The 23,022-nt window shown below is 46.6% G+C and overlaps 2 long non-coding RNA genes across 2 annotated transcripts; both read left to right on the top strand.

Annotated features, from left to right (window-relative positions):
- The first annotated feature begins 3,913 nt into the window (after positions 1-3,913).
- On the top strand, positions 3,914-11,438 carry LOC141578111 (uncharacterized). The gene is made up of 4 exons (XR_012508022.1): positions 3,914-4,251; positions 5,919-6,908; positions 11,010-11,185; positions 11,301-11,438. It is a non-coding gene; the product is annotated as an uncharacterized LOC141578111 (long non-coding RNA).
- A 250-nt stretch (positions 11,439-11,688) lies between these two features.
- On the top strand, positions 11,689-19,472 carry LOC123614663 (uncharacterized). The gene is made up of 3 exons (XR_012508049.1): positions 11,689-14,706; positions 18,652-18,767; positions 19,440-19,472. It is a non-coding gene; the product is annotated as an uncharacterized LOC123614663 (long non-coding RNA).
- The last annotated feature ends 3,550 nt before the right edge of the window (positions 19,473-23,022 follow it).

Here is a 23,022-nt window from a genome sequence, read left to right as displayed (position 1 = left end):
AATTCTCTGGAAGAAAAAAACAAAAATCTCATTAACAAGTTATAAAAGACACAAGTAAACACTTAGGGGAAATGCTCATAGATGCATCAAACAGCAACATTAGACCTCGAGATGATCAACTGTAGAATTGTCCCCAAAAAGATGACAAACTAAGTCTTCCCTGTGGGCATACAGCAGTGTTGTGTGTCTTCTGAGGTTGTGGGGTCTTCTGAGGTCACTGAGACCTTCTCACATTCCCAGTATTTTATGTGTGTGACTGTTCTGTCTTCTCGTATTTGTGTGTGGTTCATTTCTAAGTTGAACTATATGGAATACAAGCATAAAATTGTATATGACTCCCATCTTTTATATAATTTGTAAATTTAGAAAAAAACCTAGTTTTTATCATACTTTGGGCTTGGATTAAAATCTATGAGCTCTTCCGTTTTTTCCTTGTAAAATATTACAAAGCAATATTGGGCAACAATTTGATTCTCCCCCCAGCTCAGCCCTCCTTGGCTCCTTACTGATAGACGTCCACGCTCTCAAGAGCAAGGCTTCTTCATGTGGGATCCTAAACTCCAAGACTGGGGTCCACAACTGGGCTGCACAGGAAGGGCAAACCCCGGGTGCTGCTCACCCCTTGGCCCGCTGTGTCCATGTACGCCCTGTCGCGCAGCACTGGTGGACCCAGGACCCGATCGCACAGAAGGGAGCAGGCTGCTTGCTGGGCAAAAACTCAATTCACTAATTGGTCAATCTGCTCAAAGTCTAAATGAAAGACTAAGCGGTAAAACCGATGAATGACCAATTTCCCAAATTATGGTATTTACAGCAGTTCAAGATGCATGAAATAATGATTTCAACAGCCTTTGGGGATTTTTTTTTTTCGGAAGTTTTTGCTTGGCGGCAGCTTTCCTTCAGCCGGTGATCGTCAGCTATTTCCGGGCAGACTTGTCAGTCCAGCTTATTCTGAGGCCAAATTCGGACGTTGTATATTTCAGTCCCCGAGAACTTCTCGCGTTCTCGATACTTCATGCATGTGACTCTTCTTGTCTTCTCTAATTTGTGTGTGACTCATTTCTAAGGTGGACTACATGGAATACAAGCAATAAAACTGAATATGACTCCCATCTTTTATGTAATTTGTTTGTGTTTAGGAATCCTTTATTAAGGTGTAATTAACAGAGAGAAAAAGGCTCCCTACATGTACTGCTTGGTAAATTTTGACAAATGCGTACATCAGTGCAGCCATGACTGAAATCAAGATAAAAGGACATTTCCATCACCCAAGAAAGTGTCCTCATGCATCTTCCCCATTTATTCCCCAGAGCTATCCACTTTTCTGATTTTTATCACTAGAGCTTTGTCTATTCTTAAACTGCATGTAAGTGGAAACACATAGGAAATACTTGGTTTCAACTAACTTTTTTTTCAAAAATTATTACTTTTGAGATATGCTTATTTTGTTGTGTATATAGCAGTTTATTCTTTATATTTCTGAGTAGAATTCCCTTGTATATAACCCTTGGTTTAGCCATTCCCCTATTGCTGGATGACTGGGTTGTTCCAGCCTTCAACTCTAATGAATAAAGCTGTTCTGAATATTCTTGTACACGTCTTTGCGGGTAAATGCATTCATTTCTCTTAGGTGTAGACCTAAGAGTGGAATTCGTAGGGTAGGGTCATGTCTGACTTTATTAGAAGCAGCCAAACAGCTCTCCCAAGCGGCTGTCCCAATTTGCCACAGCAAGGGGTGGGAGTTCCCCGGCCCCGTTCTCACCAACATTTGGTTGTCTCCTTTTTATTGTCAGCCCTTCTGTTGGGTTTGTGGCAGTGTCTCAGTTATCCTTCTCTGATGAGTCATGAGATTTACTTTTCCAGCATCTTCCTGTCTTCTTTTATAAGGGGCCTGCTTTCAAATTTGTCCATTTTTTTAAAAAAAAAGATCAGGTTGTCTATGATGGATTTGCTGGGGATGAGTCTTTTGACCATTAAATACACCGAGTCTGTCTTCTCCCAGAGTGGCTTGCCTTTTCACTTTTTTGGTGTTGCCTTTTGGTGAATTGAAGATTTAAATTTTTTATAAAGTCTAATTTGTCATTTTTTTCTTTTACATTTAGTGTCCTTTGCATCCTGTTTCCTGCCCCAAAGGTATGAGTCGTCTCTTTTTAATTCTTACTCTACTTTAATAACATCATTCCGTGTTCTTTGCCATCAGCTGGAAATGTCCCACTTCCAAAATCCCGAGTTCATCACCTCACTCTCTGCCCCTAGCTTCCGGTCCTCCCACACCTGTTCTTTGTTCTTTCCCATCCTTTCCCTTAGGGTCCTTCCATATTTTCACCGCTTCGTGCTAGAGAAGATTCGATGATGTCACGTTATTTTAATCCTGTCCTGAAGATTGTCTCCATTCTCTTACCATGATCTTCCTGAGATGCCCTGACATTACAGAAACCCAAACCAGAGTGAGTGCACTGGTCTTTTCCACGGCAGCAGCCGCGTGCGGTCAGAGTAAGTCACTCCTGTACAAACTGGCATCTAGCGCGATAAATCAGGCCACTAGCCTTACCTGCCTTTACCTCCTGCTCTGAGATTCCAGTTAGCTCACTCTCTCACTCTCCAAAACACTATTTCAAACATTTAAAACTTTTCCTACTCTCTGTAAAGTTCAGCTGCTTCTTCCCTTCTTGCCTCTTAAATCAAAGGTGATCCCTGTGGCATCAGGTGATCCACTGAGGGGCACGACTGCTGGGGGATTAAAGGGGGGTCCCGAGGAGGGGTCTGCATGGAGTAGTCTCCACTGTGGCTGTGAGTAAAGCCCCCTGCTGTCGAGTTCCGTGGGCAGGAGTAGGTGAGGAGTGGAGTCATACTTCCCTGGGTCCTCTTCGGGTTCTACGTCCCCAGCTCGCACCATTTATTTTCACATTGCATGTTTCTCTTAGCTTCAGCTGACTCTCAGTAGTGCTAATTGCAGAATGTTAGAAATTTTACTTCTAATTGCAGAACATTAGAACTTCTGTTACTGCTAATTGCAGAATGTTAGAATCTTTGTTACTTTTTTAAAAGGCAAAATACACTCTCCAAGCTCATTTTTCCCATGCCGTACCTACTCAGCAGGGTCCTGGCAGGGTTGAGGAGGGACAATGAAGAGACTGTTTACACAGGTGAGGCAGGGGTTAGGGAAACCAGTAAGGGAAGGAGAAGTGTCCGAGGGCCAGCATAGGTGGGTGGTTCTCATCTGCACTGGTTGAAAGGAACAGAGAAGGTGGCTCCCCGGGCAGCTGGGCGCTGTAGCTTAGGGAGCACGCTGCCTGCCAGGTGCTGCGGCCATTGGTAAGGAAAAGTAGCTACGAAGAGATGAAGCAGGGAGAAGGAAGCCGAGGGATAGATGTTATAAACTGGGACAGCTGGCGACCCTGCCTCCCTTCAGTCTCCTGCCATTAGAGGCAGCCCAGTTAATATAATCCACAAAGGTCAGCCTTTCAGGGCAGGGTGAGCCTGGAGGGGTAGACATAAACTCTCCAGACCATTGCACTGAAGATGGGCTTGGGGACAGTTAACCCCAAGCTGGCTGGGTCTGTGCTGTAAACCAATAAAGGCATCCGTAGACAATCCAGGCACCCCTGGGACCTGATCAGATGGACCAAATTTTGGTGACTCTGCATCACTGGCCACTCAGAGCAGGGGCTAGGAATGATGACCAGGAAAAGAAAATACAGAGACAAAGCTTAGTTTGACCCCAGCATCAGAGAGATGACTTGAGGACACACAGGCAGAGTGGGAACAGGAAATTTACTCACAGACCCTCCCCCTCAGCAGATGCGCTGGTGGGTGAGTTCCAGCACGGAGCTCTGAAGTGGAAGGTGGGGTGAGGAAGGTGAGACAGGGCTTCCTGGTTGCTGGAGGTGGTCGGGGGTGGGCAGGGGTGGGGGCAGCAGAGGAGCACCTGCCTCAGAGAATCATCAGCAGAGTTGTATGGGGACAGATTTTGCCTGAAGCCAGCCTCCTGCTCTGCAGAACAGGGAGAGGAGTCTGGCTTGTGGGCAGCACAGAGCCCCGGACCTCAGGAAGCCTGCAGGGTGAGGACAAGTGGGAGCGGCCATCGCAGGAGAACTCTCCAATCAGGAGGAGCGGAGCCAGCACTCAGCTGTCATCCAGGAGGACCAGAACCTGAGCGCGAGAGACACAGAGCTGCCCTCCGGCCCCACCAGCAGCTCACCATGGGCCCCACGCTCCTTCCCTGGGCGATGCTTTGTCTCCTGGGAGCGGGTGAGTGCCGTGGACAAAGAGATTATCGCTCTGCGGAGTTTGCTGACTCCTGAATCCTCCATCTCACCTGGGGGATAAACATCATGCTCCTTTTATATCTGTGTTCCCCACAGGCCCCTTGGAGGCTGGAGTCACCCAAACTCCAAGACACCTGATCAAAACCACAGGACAGATGGTGACCCTGAGATGTTCCCCTATCTCTGGGCACCTCGGTATATCTTGGTACCAACAGGCCTGGAGTCAGGGCCCTCAGTTGCTCTTTGAGTTTTATGAAAGGAGGCAAACAGCCAAAGGAAACTTCCCGGATCGATTCTTAGCACAACAGTTTGGTGACTCTCGCTCTGAGCTGAACGTGAGCTCCTTGCAGCTGTCGGACTCAGCCCTGTATCTCTGCGCCAGCAGCCTGGCACAGCCCTGCCGAGTCACGAGTGTTCTGTGCACAAACCTCCCTGCCTCGGCTTGAGCAGTGAGAGGGGGTGCGGGCACCACCCATGTTTCCCTCATTCAAGGGATGTTTTTAGTCATTTCAAAGACACTTTCTCGGCCTGCTGAGCTCAGAGCACACGTGTGCACTGAATGTTTCCACCTCTCTCCCAGCATCACCCACGTCCTGGGGAACAACTATGCCCTCAACGTGGGCTAGATTCTTTGCATGTATTATATGATTTAGACATTTATGCAAATCAAATATCCTTATACTGACTTTACAGATAAAAGAGCTCAGGGAGGTTAAATCATTTCCCCAATGTCTCATGGTTTAGAAGAATTGTGAAGTAAGCTTCTCTGTTTATAGTCCATACTTCCTTCATGGGCCCAGCTGCTCCCTCTTTAGTCCCTGTGTCCTGGTCCCTAAGAACCGAGGCCCAGCCACATCTTCGTGTGTCCCCCTGGAGAGCACCGGGAACCTCCCACATCACCGTGATCGTTACCGTGGCCTCCTCCTGGGCAACTCTGAGGACCACGTAATCTCACACTGATTCATCACTCGTACACCCAGGCCTTGTGTCTTCTCAGTCTGTAGCCTACGTTTCCATTTTTTTATGTTGCGTTTTGATGGCCACGAATTTAATGCAACCAAAATTATAGTTTTCTTTGTCTCAGCAAGTTCTCTCTCAGATAAACCCCTGGAAGTACTTTCCTTAATTTGTTCTAGTAAAATGTAAGTTTTATGTTTCACGAGTGAGAATAAATATACCTGAAACATATTTTCACATAAGGAATGAAGTAGAGGTCTGGGAATGGATGTACGCTCTGTGCCGGAGGAACAGCCTGTGAGAAAAATCCCTAGCGTGGAAAAGAACATGGTGCACATGAGGAAGCCCTAATCTCAGCCTTTTCTCGCGTCTAAGTCGTCGGGGGTCCCTCTCCGGCATCATCTCCGGTTTGGGCTTCCCTTGATCACAGATGTCACAGATGCTGGAACTCCCCAGGCCCCAAGATAACAAGGATTCAACAGAAAGTGACGTTGAGATGTCTGTGATTGTCGTCCTGGGCTAAATGTGTATGTGTAGGTATCAACAGGACCCGACATCGGGGCGCGGGCTGTACAGGGCAGCCTGCACGAAGGAGGAATCCCCGATGGGCCTGTGGCTTTCTGCCACAGCCAGAAGTGTCATCCTAGCGTCTGACAGTGTCTCCCTGACCCCTTTGTCCTCTTGTCCCCACAGCCACCCCACAGCCAGCTTGCTCTGCACAGACCGGTCAACAGAAGGCTGGGCTGGGCTTGTCTTCACGAGGCCCCGACCCCCTCGGGGGAGGACACTGTCCCATGGGAGACTGTCCCCGGATTCCCCAGCAGGGGACCCTCAGAGGCCCTGTCCTTAAGAAAGTCTGCCTTGTGCGGGGAGTCCTCCCAGACCAGTCTCAGCTGGGCCAGCATCGCGATGTGAGGGGGCTCAGCCTTCTCCTCCAAGGCCCCCATCTCCATCTCTGCTATTGGAGCATCCTCAGCTCTGGACTTCCAGAGGAATTCTTCCTACCCAGCTGCTTACAGGAAAGTATATTTGAAATTGGGTACAAACAGACACCCTTGAAACCACGGGTCCATATTCCTTTCCCCACTAGCGTTTTATGAGTCCATCTCTCCCACACCCTTTTCATTCCAGTCCTAAGCCCTTGTCCATCTGATGTCCACTCCTGGTTGTCCTTCCCCACCCCTCGTCTCTGCTTCAAACACCCTGGCGTCAGTTCAATCCATTCCTCATGTGTGTCCTGCTCCTCCCATAAGAAGGTGTTTCTCCTCCCAGGCTGTGTTCTTGGGGCTAACACAGGTCTCTTCTCTTGTGTCCTCCTTGTTGCAGACCTCAGCTTGACCACCACCTCCTTAGGGAAGTTTCCCTTCTTGATATTAGTAGCTCAAATCCCCTCGTTATACGGGCTCATAGCTTATAATCTTCAGTAACATTTAGCACAGTTGCCATTTTACATGAATCTGTGTGACTAACAGAAACCCCTCTCACTCTCTAGACCAGAAGCCTCACATCGGAGGGGCTGTGGATGTTTTGATTCTACCAATAACAACAGCATTTCTTGGCTCCAGTGGACAGTCTTCCAGGGAGGAATGAATCATGGAAGACCAATCAGGTTCCCACTTAGGCTGTTGCAGAGTTCTGGCCACATCAGCAGGGAACCTCCATCGCTTTGTCTCCTAGAATCAGGTGAGTCCTGGGAACTGATGCGAAAGCTGTATTGTATTCTTGTATAGCTGGGTCCCAAGGCTTTCTGTAGTTTGATGTCTTCCCATCAGCTTCCTTGACTTGTCCCTTCAGTCTCCTTCCCTCACGAGGCCCTATGGATTTTAGAGTCGCCCAAACACGGGACACCTAATCACTGGTAAAATGATCAGAAACAGAATGTCAAAAACTAGCACCCAGAGTTGGTGGAGAAGGAAACAAAAATGGCACCTCTACCATGTGAGGGAGGGTCTTCCCAAGGCACAGCTACCCCTTGGACAAATGAGAGGCCGTGAGGCCTGTTACACTGAACTGTATCAGGAATGTCCCCTTCCATGGGTCTCCGGACAATGCCGAGACCCAGAGCTGAGGGTCACTCATCCCCGAGCCCCCGCTTCCTCCAGCCCACAGCCTGACTGCGGTGCAGGATGCTGGGCAGGGCCTTCCCAGCTCTCCCTCCTCTGCCGTTTCGGAAAGGCTCTTTGTGACAGCAGAGGCTCCATTTATAGAGAGAGGCCACGTATCAGCCCTTGAAGAATGGTGTGAGTCTTTCTGGGTGGAAATAATCTGGCCCAAGGATAGACCAAAGCCTCCATTTTGCCTGAGTGATTCACATCAATGCTTTAAAGACGAAAGCAGTTTCGTCTCCTTAGGCAGCAAAGACCAAAAATAGACTACTTCTTTCAAAGACTGGAGATAGAACATGTTCCCTGGGGACAGCACCCCTCTTCACCCCCTTGAGAAAGCTGTGACTGGTTGATAACACTGGAATAACATCCCAACCAACACTGCAATTATACTGCTCCTTGAATTAGAAGTAAAAGATGAGCATTTCTCCAGCCTGTAAAAATGTAACTTATTTTGATTGAGTTTGGAAATGCAGGCACCAGGGGGTGCTCATCGACCTTCCTTTTCAAATACGGGCATTAGTTAAAGCTCTTTCTAGAATGAGGGGTGGCCATTCTTGCGGAGGCAGAAGCCGTGTTAACCCACAGTCAGCACAAATGGAAGTCATTGTCCCCCTCGCCGCTCGCCCAGCTCAGTGTCAGGGGCCACCCATGTGCCCCGGGCACCAGTGCCCTTCCACCCTTGGCTTATTTTTTTAAATGGGCATTTACACCATGTCTCATAGTCAGTCCCTTTCTGGACATCGCCCACTTAGACACCACAAATTCTGCAGCCTGATCAAGGGTCTGAATTGAAAGCTCTCATGTGGTTAAGCTTGGTTCTTTTTCTTTCCCCAGTAAATTCTCATTGCTTAGCAATTTTCTGTATAGTAGTTTGTACCTGCTAATCCCATCCCCCTAATTTGTCCCTCCTTCCCTCCCTCTCCCCTTTAGTAGCCATTAGTTTGTTTTTATGTTTTTGAGTCTGTTTCCATTTTATACACATTTATTTGTTTTCATTTTAGATTCCACATATAAGTGATATATAATATTTGTCTTTCTCTGTCTGACTTATTTCACATAGCATAACATTCTCTAGGTCCATCCATGTTGCTGCATATGGCAGTATTTCATTCTTTTTCTCAGCTGAATAATATTCCATTGTATATATGCCACATCTTCTAAATCCAGTCATCTATTGTTGGGAACTTGGGTTGCTTCCGTGCCTTGGCTACTGTAAATAGTGATAAGGTATGTTTTACAACAATAAAAAAGCATCAACAATGTATAAGGAAAACATTAGATGTTAATACATTTAACCTCTCCAAAGATATCCCCTCCAAACCCACCTTCAGTGGTGTGTTTCTTACTTTCTTCTCTGTGCTCATGCAAACCTATTTACCCAGAGACACCTACAAAAATGGGGCCACCTGTACACATTAACTGCCACTCGCATGCTTTTTTCTCTTAATACACTTTGGATCTCATTTTTTCAGGTTGGTAGACAGAAGCTAACTTGCTTCTGTTAGCTGCTTCGTACTGCATAACGGGGGTAGACAGGTAGGTTAATAGCCTCGTGTGTGGCCTCAGAGCTGATAAATGCTGGACCCAGGTTATAAATGTCAACTGTTTGCATCTGTGTGGGAGGACTCGGGAGCCACAGGGTCACTGGGAGGAAGGGGAGTTCTAGAACTAATCAGGATTTACTTCACCACTGGAGCTAAAAGCATCATGATACTGGCCAGGGAGAGGTGCTAGAGGGGGCTGGTCAGTGGCCTGGCCCCGGAAGAGCTGAGCTTTGACACAATTACTCCAATCACAAGATGCAGCAAAGACACGAATATGAATAAACTAGGGGCGGAGCCTTTGCGAGAAGCTATTGTAAAAATGAAGGAGGCAGGGAGAAGCCACTAAGTGGCCGCTTCCCACGTGTGAAACGTTAACTAAAATCCAAGCTGGTTCTGATCAGTTTTGCTTTTAAAGGGGGTGGAAGATGGGACGATTTCTCTGCAAGGTGAAGTCACCATCTGCCCTGTTCCTTTTCCTTGTGACGGCTGGTGACAGAGAAGTGGTGAGGCTGGGGGGCCGCAGTTTAACTGTTTAACGGGGTACACTGGTGAACCACTCAGCCCCCCAAGAGATGCTCAGGTGCCGGGAATAGATCAATTTTCCTGTGTCATAAGGCTGGAGGAGTTGTATCTTCCTTTGGAAGTGGTTGAGAGTAGCGTTCCTTTTAGGAAGGGGGGCACCAATTAGGTTTTGAAAGGCTAGGAAAGAAAGTGAGAACTGAATTACTCCTAATGCAGCCCGTTAGGAGTCCCAGGGATCAGTTCAACCCCCTACCCCATTCTGATTGTGCAACTCTCACCAGAATATTAAGGGCAGAACAGTTCTGACTCCTCAAGATAAGCTTTGGGGATATTTATTAATTTTAGAAGTTACTGAGAAACACAGGAGGCACCGAGATCAGGAGCTGAGGACAAAAGCTGTGTGGAGATCAGTGAATTAATAACAGGAATCTTTTTTTTTTAACCTCCAGAATTAGCAGAAGATTCCCACTTAGACCAGTACATGCCATTGGCACCACTCCATCCCTTCCCTCAACTGTGAGTTCAGACTGCCTTCAGGACAAAGCCTTGTGATTCCCCCCAAATCTACCACCCACAATGGTCCTGTCCAAACCATGCGTAGGCCCAGAGGAATGCAGAGATGAGGGCAGAAATAGGAGAGCTCAGGGGAAGTTGATCAGGTTGTTGTCAGCGACTAGGTTCATGTCTCATCACAGAAAGAATTCTGAGACAAGACGTAGAGGTTAAGAAAGCCAAGTGAGGATTTATGAGAGAGGGCAGGCTCAGGTGAGCGTCTGTGCTGAGTTTCTTTGCCAAGTGGGTTACAATGGGTGTAGAAATAAATGGGCAGAATATTCATGGGGGAGGGAAGGACTTGGGGTCCTATTCCTTGATTTCCATCCCAACTCCACCTTCCCAAGGGAAGGAAGGATTTTTGTCCTTATTTTGTCTGGATCAGAAGTGTCATGCATCGGTGCATGATGGCACGTCTAACCTGCAAGGCTAATTTTATTGTAATGAGGGCATAGTGAGCAAAAGGTTACATTCAGACACTGGAGATTCCTGCCTTTTCCCACCTTTCTTTGTTGGCCTCTAAGACACCTGTCACTCCTAACTGTGTGATTTCTTATCAGTCCTGAGGTTTCTGCTTTTCTCTGTCTGTCCAAGGACCCCTGTGGTTCATGTGATGTATGGTTTCCTGCCATTTGGCCCACGCCCCCCTTTCTCTGCTCATATCTAGCTATGTGCCTGCTCTAACAAAGTCAGCATTTTCTGCTTCAAATGTGAAGCACTGTTGAAGCAGCCAGGTGGAAATGTCCAGCTAATGATGAGCAATGAAGGAGATAGGCGAGAAGCTTGGCCAGGTTGGGAGTGTGGGATCCGGGCCACAGAAGCCTGGGGCACTGAGGGGTGACAGCAAGGAACCTAAGAGAATCAGTGCATATTTAAATCCACTTCTGAGTTACCATTCTTCATTAATACCACGTGCCATAATTTTTCACCTTTTAATGTTTCTGATTGTGAGGGACAATAATCTTTTTTTTCTTTTCTTAATGGTACATAACAGAATGGTGCATCTCAGGGTGACAGGCATCTTAGATACACTTAATTAATTAGTTAATGACTATCAGGTAATCCTGAGGCTCAGTGACGTCACCATGGGAACTGCCAATGAAGACACGGTCCGCCCCTCCTCCTCTGCTCATGCTCACAAGGACCCTGAGCTGCTGGACCTCCCATCGCTGCCCTGACCCTGCCATGGGCACCAGGCTCCTCTACTGGGCGACCCTCTGTCTCCTGGGGGTAGGTGAGTCCTCAGCAAACCAACAGCTCCTGTGTGTGTGTGTGTGTGTGTGTATGTGTGAGAGAGAGATTATTTCAATTATGCTCACCCTTACTGTTCCCAACTTCTGTCTCCACAGGTCACACAAAAGCTGGAGTCTCCCAGTCCCCCAGGCACAGGGTCACAGGGAGGGGCCAGAATGTCACTCTCAGGTGTGATCCAGTTTCTGATCACAATCGCCTTTATTGGTACCGACAGATGCTGGGGCAGGGCCTGGAGATTCTGACTTATTTTCAGGACGATGATGCATTAGACAAATCAGGGATGCCTGATGCTCGGTTCTCTGCTGAGAGGCCTCAGGGCTTGTCCTCCACCCTAAAGATCCAGCGAGTGGAGCCGGGGGACTCGGCTGAGTACCTCTGCGCCTGCAGCCTTGTCACAGTGGGACACAGCCACCTCCTTCCTGTTCACAAACCCCCATGTGCTCAACTCTCCTCACAGATCCCAGGAACCGCCAAATAAAGGAGTTACCCCTTCTCCCCTCATTAGGAGGAATGGGTGGGTTTGGGACTTCAGCGTTCTGGTAGTTGCAGGTCAGAAAATAATCTGGGTTGTACTAATTTTTGTTTCAAGGTTTCTGAGATTCCTTTATACAGTTCAAGATTCTAAAACTGGGATTGAATATCAGACCTTAGTCTCAGGTATAGTGAAATATCCTCTAGCAAAACTATATAGTTTCAGCATATTTATAGTAAACTCCTCATACTGAGTGTCACTAACTCAGACCATGCCACACCCAGAGGGCAGCCAGCCAATACGGAACGCTGTTAGGACCATCTGTCGCCACCAGCCTTAAAAATAAATAAATTAGAATCCTTAGCAACAATCGTCACTGAAATCAGTGATCGGGGAGGAACTGTCACCCACACTAAGGCACGTTAGCATACGTCCATATATTGCTTTTTTATTTCCTGACAGTCCTGCAGTCATTCTGTGTTTAATTCCCTTCTTCTCTAGTCTGTTTTCTAAATAGACACTCAGCTTGGTTTTCATAAAGTATAACCCCACTTGAGAGGGTGTTAAAGGGGAGTGATTGAAAAAAGACCAGAATAAGACTTATGTCAACCATTTCGGATTCTTTGAGGTTTCCTATTTACACTCCCACCAGAGGTATGTGAGACTTTCAGCTGGCACACACACCCACACAATGAACATATACACACACTCTGTGGGTTACTTTTTCACTCTCTTAATGGTTATCTTTTGATAAGCAGAAATTCTTAATCCAAAATCATTCCAACTTTCGCCCCTGTTTGGTTTGCTTTTTGTATTCCGGGGTCTGGTTTAGGAAATCTTTGCCTGTTTCAAAATGACCATGTTTTCATACATTATTTTCTCAATTCTTTTTATTTGAAACTTTTACATTAAGATCCGTAATCCAACTGGAATTAATTTTCTATATATGACATGAGGAAGAGGTCAACTTGTGGTTTTCCATATGGTTATTCCATTGACCCAGTGTTACTTGTTGAAGAATACTTTTCTCACCACTTCAAAATATCATTTTTGTCATAAACCAGTCCTTGCACATGCATGGGTCTGTTTCCTTGGCTCTCTAATCCGTCACATTGGTCTGTTTTGTTAGTTCTTGCACAAATAACATTATTTACTTATTTACTATATTCATTTATTAACTTACTTACTATAGCTTTATAATCACTCTTGACATCTGGTAGTCTAAATTTCTTTATAAAAGGCATTTATGGAAAACCTACAGTTAACAGAACATTTTTGCAGATAAACTATAAATTACAGATGCATACCATAATCCCTAGATTAAACACTAAAAGTAGCACAGAGAAAGGCAAAACAGTCTTTTCAACCAATGGTGCTGGAAGAAAATGTATATCCATATGGAAAAATAATGAATCTCAACCCTCATCTCAGTCCGTAAAACCAAGTGGTTAAACTAAAGTCCATGGGCCAGATACGGCTTCCGCCTGTTATTATAGGGCCCAGAAACTAATAATAGTTCTTACATTTTTAAATGGTTAAAATAATACAAAGAATAATATTTGGTGCCCGATGATAATTACAGGCAATTCAGACTTCAATATCCATAAATAAAGTTTTGTTGGCCCATCGCCACGTGCATTCATTTGCATATTATCTCTGGCTGCTTTTGTATGAAATGGCAAAGTTGGACAGTTGTGGCAGAAACCCCACGGGGCGCACAAAGCCAAACCTATTTACTGACTTTACAGAAGAAGTTGGCTGACCTTTGCCATAAACAAAAATTAACATGAAATGGATCAGTATTCCCAATGATCTATAAAACGCCTGAAAGAAAACACAGCAAAGTCTCTGCATGACCTTGGAGGAGGCAAAGATTTCTAAAAGAGGATGAAATGTGTTCTAATTAAAAACAATAAATAAAATTTTTCTTTATCAAAATTTTAAATGTTGTTCATCAAAAGATACTAAGAAGATTGTAGATATCTAGATAGATGAGAAAGAATGTGTATTCATAATATAAAGAATTCATAGAAATCAATAATTAAAATGACAAGTAATTCAATTTTTTAAAAAAGATCAAAAGATTTGAAAAGGGTATTCAAAACCAGAAGGTATGTAGGTGGGCAGATCCCTCTTTATGGAATTGGTGGGTTTCTTTCTCTGGCTGCTTGGAAGATTTTTTTGGCCCTTGGAACTCCACTGTCAGCCTCTCCAGGGAGTCTCTGGTTAAAAGAGAAAACTTTGCCCAAGGCCCCACCTCCTTCCCAGAGCAGCTGGCATCTAATGACTGGCTGGTATCCCCTTTCCTAGAACACAGATTGATGAGATTTCAAATTTTTATTCTCTTTTGGAAAAATCTTTGCTTCCTGCGTGCCTCACTACCACATGCAAAGGGTGAGCCCCAGACAGATGAACAGCAAATCAGCAAAAGCTGTGCCTTATCCTGGCCAAATGGATCCTGACGCCTCGTTTAGACAGCACCCGGCCCGCCTGGGCCACGTCAATAGCGCTGCTGCACAACCGGCCACGTGAGGGCACTGTGGATCCACTGAGTGAGCAGCTGGGGAGGGGAGGGGCAAGGAGGAGCGGAGAGTTAAGGGAGAGACTGTCCTGGCTTGGTCCCCGTGTCAGGCAGATTATCTGATGAATCAGAGTTAGTGTTGGCATTTGAAGAGTCGCCCGTAATCTTCTCCCAGTGACAGACATGCAGGCGCGCTTGTTACAGCAGGGAGCCGCGCACCTCCCCCGGCCAGGAGCCTCCCCTGGAGGCCGCATTTGGTGAAGAGTGTGATGAGGCTTCAGTGGGGCAGCCCGGATAATGCAGCCCAGCTGTAGGGCAAGGAGCACCTGTTCCGAGGGCAGCAGGGAAGCTGTGGGGGATGGTCACCGGCCCAGCCCTGCCCAGCCTAGCTCAGCACAGGCAGCTCCCCTGCTCGGTGGGAGCCTGGACAGACGGAAAGGCCTGGATCAGCAGAGCCTGCCCAGGGGGAGCCCACGAGGACAGGGACATCAGCGCAGTGACATCATCGGTAAGCCCTCTAATCAGAGAAAGGGGAGGATCAAACAAACATCTCTCGCCCTGGAGACCAGAGCCCCGAGTACAGAGAAGCCCAGTCTGGTCCTGCCTGAGTCTGCCCAGGGCTTGGCTTCCCCGATGTGTGGCCCTCGGTCTCCTGGGGGCAGATGAGTCCTGAGCTCAGGTGGGACAACCCCTGAACCCAAGATTTTGGCTGTGTCTCGGGTATCAGACCCCTTCCTGTGCTAGGTCTCCAGCTGCTGCCTCCTTCCTCTACAGGTTCAGTAGATCTTGGAATCATTCAGTGCGAGACACTTAGTCAAAGGCAGTGGGCAGGGCTGTTCTGAAACGCTGCCCCGCCTCTGGACACAACAGTGTGTGCTGGAACCTGCAGGCTCTGGGCCAGGGCCCCCAGCTCCTCACTGAGTATTAGGAAAAGGCAGAGAGGGAGACAAAGGAAAACATCTCTGATCGCTTCTCAGCTCAACAATTCACTGACGGTAGTTCTGAGCTCCTTGGAGCTGGGAGACCCAGCTTGGGACCTCTGTGCCAGCAGCCTGGGACAGCCCTGCAGGGATACTGGCTTTCTGTACTCAGACCTTCCTGGTCCAGCTGCAAATGTGACAGGGAGAGGGAGGGGGGCCCTTAGCCAAGTTCCAGAGATGCTTCTAATTCTTTTCTAACACTCTCTCTGCCCTGCTGAGCTCAAGCCAGAGCACTCCTGAACATTGGGCCCCAGATTCACTGAGTAGCCCCACAGTTCCCAGCAAACAGCCAGAGCTCCTCCTCTGTGCTGGAGTGAAGGTTTACATTATGTGTCCTAATGAAAGACAGACGAGTATGTCCACTCGATAGATGAGAAAGTTCTCAGTATACCATAGTATAGACAGGACACTGTAGCCCATGAACTTTCCAAATATTTGATATTTAAAGTATGAGAGGCAGGACCCCACCTACATCCTCATGCTTCCGAAATCAACATTCTCCTGCAATTCCATGGTGTTTCCTGGACATTGGTCAATAAGATGGCGCACACATCACACATCTTCTAGGACATGTGACGTCAAGCCAGAGAATGTGATTCTCCTGTCCTTGTTCTACACAGAGTGGGGCCATGATAGCCCCTAATAACAGGAGCTAGTGACCAGGCGGGCTTCCAGTCTCTCAGAGGATTCAGCCATGGAAAGAGAAGCCCTCTGTGAATTTCAAGCAGAATGGGAGTAATACAGAGAATTAATGCTTCTAAACCATTGGTGGGTCTGGAGGAGGAAGGGTCTCCAAAGGCTGCAGCTGGCTCTCACCTTTGATCGGAAAATCTGAAATGGCTACTTCTGCCCAGGTCAGTAACTGCGGAAAACAGTTGAGAGTCACAGCTGTTAAATGCACAGTGTAGCCATTTACAGGCGGCAGGCACGGGCTTTTAGTGAACACGGACAATTTTAATTCACTCCTTTTAGGTGAAGTTCTAAGAAAATTCCTTTATTGCTCATTTCCTCTGTGCCATCTGCTTAAGTATATTATTTCAATTAGTTTTCTTAAGAACCGCTCGAGATAGAGCAACTTATCCACAGTGCAGGTGAAAAAAACATGATTGTTAGAGAGTTTAGATAATTTGCTAAAGCAGGCACAGCTAACAACGATCAGAACTGGGACTCAAACCCACCTACGCTTTATGTCACTCCGCTCATCTGCGTTCTGGTAGACGGACATCTTCAGAAAGGGAACATTGACCTACAAGTCCCTTTCAGAAACACTGCCTCTGACACAAATGATCGTCACAACATTTTTCACCTGGAAATCTATGTGCTGAAGAGGAAAGAGTCCCGGCTTGGGGACCTTGGTCTCTTCTGCCATGGACTTTTCTGACCTGTCTTGAACTGGTGACTTGAGAAATATTTGGCTGAGTTTTCCCATTTGTAAACCGAGACGAATAATACGTGTCTGGTGGAGATTTTATGCAAGAAAATGAAACAAATAGCCTAATACAAAGTACAGGCTTAGAAACCCTAGCTCCCTGTTAACTCTCTGATGGATCTCTGGTCTAGCACGATTATTTACTACATGCAATTCTGGGATCAAAGGCAGGCAGGGATAACTTTTGCCTGACTCACTTGTGTTCCAGACACAGAGTCATCTACAATGCAAATACAGTCGCCTGATAATTTATGACATGAAACTAACTACAAAGAATTGCCACTTACAGGAAAATGAACATGGGAGCCATGGCAGCCCTTTCTGTGTGATATTAAGTCTGATAGGTAAGAAGGGGCGGCGCTTCCGGAAATCTGCAGCTTCAGAGCAAAGAGGAATCACACAAAAGATTCGGTAGAAGGGACAGGTTCACTTGAAGGGCGGCCATCATGGAGCCTCTGGTGCCTTCAGTCACATCCTCACGTGGTCTGCGCCCATTCACCCCATGCTGACAGCCCCCCTCCACGTGCATGCTGGGGATCCCTCTGCCTTCTGCTCCAGGGTCTTCTGTGCTGTCACAGGAGTCCTCTTGGCCTGTACACAGGGCAGCCAGAGCTACAAGGTGCTAGTGCTCCTGGCGGGACAGGAGCCAGGGGACGAAGGCGCCAATGCCTGCACGCAGGGATGGTTCAGGGAGCCATACCCTGTGCCTCTTGGGAGGTCCCAGTGGAATCCCTCTCCAGTTGCCCCAGCACAATCTCAGTATGGTGACTTTATCCTGGTTTTCTCCTTCCCTGTTTCATTCTCCCTGCTCTCTGACATGACCATCAGAACACCCTTCTCTTTGGAAGAGACCGCTATTTTTCTTTTCTTCATACTGCCGTTCAGTCATTCAAAAAGCCTTATAACAACATATATGAATGAGTCTTTCCCAATTTATTTTGATTCTCAAGAGACTCACACGGTCTCTGCTCCCTTAAAGCTCTGAACCTACTTGCAATGAATAGAGTTGTTTATAGAAGTTGAGTTGGTCTTGACTCATATAATCATTTTTTCCTTCAGTCATTCAATAAACCCTTGTTAAATACAGAGTAGATTCAGGTTTTGTGGAGCCTAAACCTTATAAAATGCCACAGTACTCTTTGAAAAGAGCATTAGAAAAAACTTTTATAGTCTTGGAAATGTCCTATGTGAGAAGGCTTGAACTTACTGTCCACTGACTTCATGGCCATTCCACTGTTCACTACTTACTGTGTGCGGGCACTGTTCCAGGTGCTTAGAAACACCAGTGCCAAAAACAAACAAAAACTCAAAAAGCAGACAAAGCTTCTAGATGAGGTGTACGTTTTCAGCAACACAAATTTGTGACTTAATAATTAATTTAAAAATAAAAAGGAGTTATTCTTGGTAAAAGCTTATCTCCCTAAAAAATTAGGGAGTTGTTGAGAATACTAATATTATGGCTAGATCATACCTTATCATGAGAACAATTCTCAGCTCTCTGGGATTCCATGCACCCTACCCTAAGCAATGTGAATCCTTGCTGCAAAACTCCCTTTTTTTGGCCCTGACCCAGCCACAGGCAGTAGGCTGCTTTGCTGTGTGGCGCTTGGTCCCTGGGACCAAGTGAGTGTTGGGCATAGATGGGAAAGCCCTTGCGGGGTTTGCCAGGCCCCAACCACATGGGAAGGTGCTACATCAGCCTCCTCCTTGTCTCTGATTTCGGGTTCCATGTCCTTGCTCACTTCTGTGTGATTCTAGGAATTACCCAGCAAGATTACACTGAGATACGTAGTCACAGGAATAGGAGAGCCACACACACATACATGACCTAGGTATGAAGTAACAATAGGCTCTGATATTGGCTAGCTGTAAGTTCTGCATTATAGCGAATTTATGATTCAGTCAAGTTTCTCCCATTTCGTGGGTGCAAGACCTTCCAAATGGAGACAGAACATTTCCCTGTGACCCCACAGGCACCAGGCATGTGTGCCTCTGGGTAAATGTCTCATCCACCTTGCTAACGAGCCTCCTTTCTCTTTCACAGAAAACACAGCCACAGTCCTTAAGGGGTCCAGTCCTCTGAGGCCTCGTCTGACACAAGAGAAAACTTACCCCGGAGGATCTAAGGACCTGAACACAGATGGTGGGGCTCCCATCAAGGTAAACAATTCTTTAAATTCCAGTGACTTTGACCTTGAGCTGAAAACTTTCTGAACATCAGGTAGTTCCTTTTAAATGAAAAGATCACTGTAGGCTGACATGCAGTTATTCAGAGTTTAGGCAAAGAAAAAAAAACTGGTGAAATTTTGAGAGATCACAAAAGGGTCAGGACTGCCATGAAAATATTTCTTAGTCTACGGAAATATTATGAAAACTTTCACAGTATATAAATAAGGAATTGTATCACTATGCATAGAGGAACACATTTCCTTACTAACAAGCAGGGGAGAAGCATATAGACTTACAAGATTTCTTTTTTAAAGCAGATTTACAAATTCTTTCTGTTCTGAGCCGTTCAACTTTATATACATTATTGACTCATTGCTGTGGGGAAAGGGCGTGGCGTCTAAGCTCTGCAGCTCAAACGTGTGCCAAGGACAGTGACATCACTGAGTTAATGAGAACCCAAGTTCTATTTCCCCCCCAAAAGAACTGGAAGGCATGACATTCTGCCCTGGACCTGAAATGGTCACCAGGCTCTTTTTCTGTGCGGCTTCTTGTCTCCTGTGGACAGGTGAGTACGGTGGGCTTCCTCCCCTGGGATTCCCAAGACCTCAGTGCAAGCCTTCCTTCTGGGACGACAGCTTCAGGTTCTGTACCTTCCTATTACAGGGCAGGTGGAGGCTGGGATCACCCAGAGCCCAAGATACAAGATCGCAGTGATAGGAGAGACACTGACTCTGCAATGTCACCAGACTGATAACCACGACTATATGTACTGGTATCGACAAGACCTGGGACATGGGCTGAAGCTGATCTATTACACGTATGATGTTAACAAAACTGACAAAGGAGAAATCCCTGATGGGTACAGTGTCTCGAGATCAAATATAGGGGATTTCCCCCTGACCCTGGAGTCTGTTGTCCCCTCCCGGACATCTGCGTACCTCTGTGCCAGCAGTAACTCCACAGCGCTGCACGGCTGCTTCCTCTCTGCACATAAAGGGTAGTTAGAAAGACTGAGGGTTGGCCGCACTCAGGAGGCTTGGCCCAGACCCCAGGAAGCTTCTATCTCCATCACAGTCCCAGAGCTCTTGCCAACACAGGGGCTGGACAACATTGGAAAACGTGACCCTCTGTGCTTAAGTCCACCCTACGCCAGTCTCAGCCTGACTGCAGGTCACCCTGACACCTCAGCTGGCTGGTTCTCTCTTCTGAGGTCTCTGCCTGCAGAAAGGAAAATGCATCTTTGGTTGAGATATGTGAAGACCCCCTGGATGACCCCAAAGCCCCCACATCCTTCTCTCCCAGGTGGGCTTCCGTAAGCTCTTCATCTGCTGCTTACCCCACCTTCTACGAACCTGCAACTTACCTGGTCTTCAAACCTTCACTCACATGGTCTCTGCTCCTGGCTGCCTTTCTTCTTTAGGGCAATATTTCTTCTAAGGGGCAATAGCCCTTCCGGGTCCTATAATGTTTGCCTCTGTCTCTCCCTTCACCCTCATCTTGTACCAGTTTCCCTGGCTTTCCCTGCTCCAGCCACACGCATCTACATTTAGTTATTTGCTCCTCTGTGCCATGTTCTCTGCCCCGCTAGGATCTTTCTTGTAGGCTGTTTCTTCTGCACTGAACATATACCTCTCCCCCTGTTTCTAGTTCTCTTCTCCATTCTTTACATGAAAATATATTTCAGGTATACTTTATCTTTTTTTTATAGTTGATTTAGAATGTTGCACTAGTTTTAGATGTAGAGCAAAGTGATTCCGTATATATATATATATATATATATATATATTCTTTTTCAGATTCTCTTCCATTATAGGTTATTACAAGATATTCAATATAGTTCCTGTGCCATACAGTAGGTCCTTGTTGTTTACCTGTTTTATATACAGTAGTGTGTATCTGTTAATTCTAAACCCCTAATTTATCCCTCCCCAGGCATACTTAACTGTGAAGAGCAAAACTAAAAATTTACCGGAAGAAATTAAGAAAACATATTTTTAGGCATTCATTTGAGGAAGGATTTTCTTTTAGTGGCAACTCAAAAGAACACAGACTACAAAGACAAGTATTCATAATATCAATTGCATTCATTAAAGTCTTGTACGTCAGAACACACCACAAAAAAATGGAAAAGTAAGGTGCAGCCTGGGAAAAGACATGAGGATGGCAAACAAATGATAAAGAATCAGAGTGACAGAGGCTGTTCATGGGCATCAAATCCCCGCGGCTCCTCCATGAGTCCCAGCCTCGCTCGTGGTTGGAGAGTTGGGAGCCTATGACCAGGTTCTTAGCAGTGGTATGTGGGTGAAAATTACGGACGCCAGTTCCAAGCCTTGCCCTTTGAGATGCCCTGTGGCGCTGTGTGGGGGCCCCCAGGTATACTCCCATGTTTCGAGATTCGCTTAAAGGACTCACAGGATATGGCTTATGGGTATAGTCATGGCGCAGATTTCTTAGTGACAGAGTAAACATTCAGCGGCAGGTCATAAAGAACAAAGACACAGGTCGAGTCTGGAAGAATCTGTATACAGGCTTCCTCATGCTCTCCTCCTCCTGGGAGGGCTCCCAAAGTGCTCACATTTCCCTCAGCAATGAAATTTATGCAGCAGCATGAGTGTGATGCTTCTGCCAAGGGAGCCCCTTAGGGGCCAGTTTTTATTGGGAGCTGATCCCACCGGCACCCACCAGAAGGGAAACTAGTGTTCAGCGTTAACTATGCTGATTGCACCAATGGTCTAGGCACAGTGAGACCCTCTTCTCAGGGGAAGTTTCCGTCGGTGTGGGCAACTGTTCTCCAGCCCACCTCCCACTGCCAGCCAAAAGCCAGGCTTGCAAGCATAGCGTCCCAAGCACTGCATTCGCAGGCTTGCTATATTAACTTTTTTCTGCATGGGCGCCCTTCAACTCTTTTTTTTTTTTTTCCATGCCTTGGGGAATTTGGAAGGTACCCATTACCATTTGACTAATTAAAATGTGGAAGCAGCCTGGTTCACTGGGTCATAATTTGGTAAGCAACCACAGAGGGAAGCTCTGTTCCTGGCACACTGGACTTGGGGAATAGAGATTTACCGAGTTAAACCACTGGGATTTTAGAATTTGTTTTATTTTCTGCAGCATAGCTGCCCTTGTCTGATAGACTTAGTATCTAAAATGAATAAATAATTCTTATGAGTTAATAAGAAAAAGGCAACCCAGTAAAAATGGTAGTACCTAATCTAGGTCATTCACAGAAGAGTCCTCATGAATTATCACTGAACATGTGAATACATTCTAACCTTACTTAGACTCAAACTCTTGCAAACTGAAACAATAAGTTATGGCTTCAAACTTACCAGCCTGGAAAATGTTCAAAAGAGTGACAGTCTGAAATTTGAGTAAAGAGACAGACTAGGGAGAATTCTTACAGTACAGAAGAGCATTGCAGCTCTATCAGAAAACATTTTGCAGGATATTCTCGGGCAGACAGCACTTCTGGATAAATTAACGAAATACTCCAATTACTTAGGTTCCTTCCACTGTCTTTATTTAACAGCTGCACATAACCACATAACCAATCTGTCAAGAGAGGCTGAGTGTTCTGAAGGGCAGTCAGAAGTTCACAAGCTTGGCGATGCTGGCTGAAGGTAAATGGAGGAGACAGAGCATGTATGCCAAGGTGTAGTTGGACAGTGTGTGTTAATTAGCACAATGAGAATCAGGCGCTTCTGCAACAAGGCTTGCTGCTGCCTGCAGAGTTGAGGCAGAGAAGGTGTGGCTTCACCCCAGCATCCAGCATCTGGTTTGCAGATGTGAGTGGCCAGGCGCATGTGAGGAGTTAAAGGGAGACGCTTCTCCCTTGATTGATGCAGGGGGCTTCTGTTTGGCAGTGAAACTTGAACTGTGAAAGTGGAGCAAATCACCATGTGGATAATCTTCTGACCCTGCACGGGATGTGGACAGAGAAGAGCCAGGAGCCAGCCAAAGTCTCAGGGACCCACGAAATGGAAACCAGCTGGCTTGGGAGACCGTCAGGGAAACGTCAGATACCCATGTGTACCCCAAATCTACCCCACCCCGGTTGTGTGTCCTAGATGCTGTATAGGATGATGTCGGGGAAATGTAAGGAGGTGGGGGAGTAGATAATTCCAGACCTTGTCTAGGCTGGTCTCAAACTGCTGGTGGTAACACTGCAAATATCCTTAACGAGAATCAGATCTCCCAGAATTCCCGCCTTTCCTCCCTTGAGCTTAAGGAGCCCCATCCCTGCCTC

Source organism: Camelus bactrianus, chromosome 7 (genome assembly GCF_048773025.1).
Source record: "Camelus bactrianus isolate YW-2024 breed Bactrian camel chromosome 7, ASM4877302v1, whole genome shotgun sequence".
Classification (NCBI taxonomy): domain Eukaryota; kingdom Metazoa; phylum Chordata; class Mammalia; order Artiodactyla; family Camelidae; genus Camelus; species Camelus bactrianus.
This window is presented reverse-complemented; position numbering and strand designations above follow the sequence as displayed.